Source organism: Camelus bactrianus, chromosome 27, assembly GCF_048773025.1.
Source record: "Camelus bactrianus isolate YW-2024 breed Bactrian camel chromosome 27, ASM4877302v1, whole genome shotgun sequence".
In the NCBI taxonomy this organism is placed as follows: domain Eukaryota; kingdom Metazoa; phylum Chordata; class Mammalia; order Artiodactyla; family Camelidae; genus Camelus; species Camelus bactrianus.
This window is the reverse complement of record NC_133565.1, coordinates 27,525,541-27,527,303: the sequence shown is the minus strand read 5'-3', so window position 1 is coordinate 27,527,303 and position 1,763 is coordinate 27,525,541. Positions and strand designations below refer to the sequence as shown.

Below are 1,763 nucleotides of genomic sequence, written 5' to 3'. Positions count from 1 at the left end.
CCCGCCGCCGCCGCCGCCGCCGGGTGCGCAGGGCCGCGGCGCAGTCCCGGGAGGCGCCCTCGCGATCCTCCCGCCCAGGGGCGCTGGGGCTCCGCTGCGAGCGCGGGGCGGCGCCGAGGAGCGGCGACAGCCCTCTGCCCGGGGACAGGTGTCTCCGGAGATGCGCACTCTGCGGGAAGACGGCGGCCGGGGGGCAGGCGCGGAGCGCCGGCACTGGGCGCAGCCGGGAGCTTGTCATCGACGACCTGGAGAGGCGCTGGGCCTACCTGCGGGCCAGCAAAGGGTGGAGCCAGACCCGGGGTGTCAGAGCGGGAAGGGCCCGCGAGATCATCCACGTGGGAAACCCTCGGCCCGGGGACGGGAAGGGATAAATGATCTTGAAGCCTTGGAAGCTCTCCGCTGGAGCAGCCAACAGCCGGCAGCAAGCAGGGCTCCTGAGCTGAATCCAAATCCCACTTCAAACCCCTCTGCTCACTCACAGCTGTTGACCTTGGTCAAGTTACTTAACCTCTGTTTTTTCCCTTCTCTACCGAATGTGGATAACCCATGTTAGTGTGATTGCGAGATTTAATAAGTTAATAGGCACGAAGTGCTTCCCTGCACTGTTCAGCACACTGTTACAGCCTGCAATTCCCATTTTTAAATTGGAACTGGCCCTTGGAGGAGTACAATGATTTAAGAGACTAGAACGGTATTTATTTCTATTCCAGGTAGCGTTCCTGGAAGCCAGCTTACCACCAGCCAGCCTGCTCTAGGCCGTACAGGGTACAAGGACCGGGAGATGAGGGCTCTGCTCTCACACTACTGTCAGACAGATGCCCACTGGTTACAGGGAATAATGTGTGCCAGGCTTGCCCTGGCTTCTTGACTGTGTTGGGGAGCAGCCCCACTAAGCCCCCTGGGACAGAGCCAGGATTCCTCTTATTGGCTGGGAAAGGGAAGGGAAGTGAGTTTCAGACAGTGAACAGCTCAAGGCACAGGTACTTAGCGTCCTTATAACGAGAGAGTTGAAGAGACCATTCTGCTCATTTTAGAGATGAGGAAAAAGTGGCAAAGAGGCTCTGAACTTCCCTAGGGCCACCCAACTTTTCCAAAACCAGCTCTCCCAGTCCCTGGCCCTGGCCCTTCTTAGTGGCTCCTCCAATTCTAAGAAAGTAATGATAAAGCCTTGGCCCAAACTGTGACATATCCGAAGCCTCCCCACAAGATGTCCTTACCTGTGACCTGGACATCGCCCTCTTCCACAACTACTCCTAACCTTTACCAGCTCCTTAAACTCCTTTCTCCTCCCCAACAACAAACACCTCCTCCGAGACCCCTTTCTCTCCTGCTAGCCAGTCTCCAAGGCCAGCCCAACCCCTCCATCACCACCCAAACCTTGCTGCATCAATCTTGCCTTCTCTCTTATACCTTGAACTCCTCTAGCTACCCTCAATCCTTCCCCTCAGCCTAGACACATGCTCATGTATTATCCAGTTTAGAAATGTGCTCCCTGGACCTGAGCTTTCTCTCCATTTGCCATCTTCTCTCTTTCCTTTCCCATCCACGTTCAGTTTTAATGCTGACAGATCCCAAATTATCATTCCCAGCACTAATGTCTCCCCTCAGTGCTGCTACCTGGGATTCCACAGGCACCTCACACTTAACATGGCCAAAACAGAACTCCTCAATAGCCTCATGACCACTCCAGCTTTATCTCACCTGGTGGCACCACCCACCATTCGCCTGGCCATCCAAGCCAGAAACCAGGGTGTCCACATCGG

General features: G+C 55.9%; 1 long non-coding RNA gene across 2 annotated transcripts in view; it reads left to right on the top strand.

Annotated features, from left to right (window-relative positions):
- The window catches only part of LOC141575251 (uncharacterized), a 31,131-nt gene that overhangs the window by 8,397 nt on the left and 20,971 nt on the right, over positions 1 to 1,763 (top strand). The window lies entirely within an intron of this gene.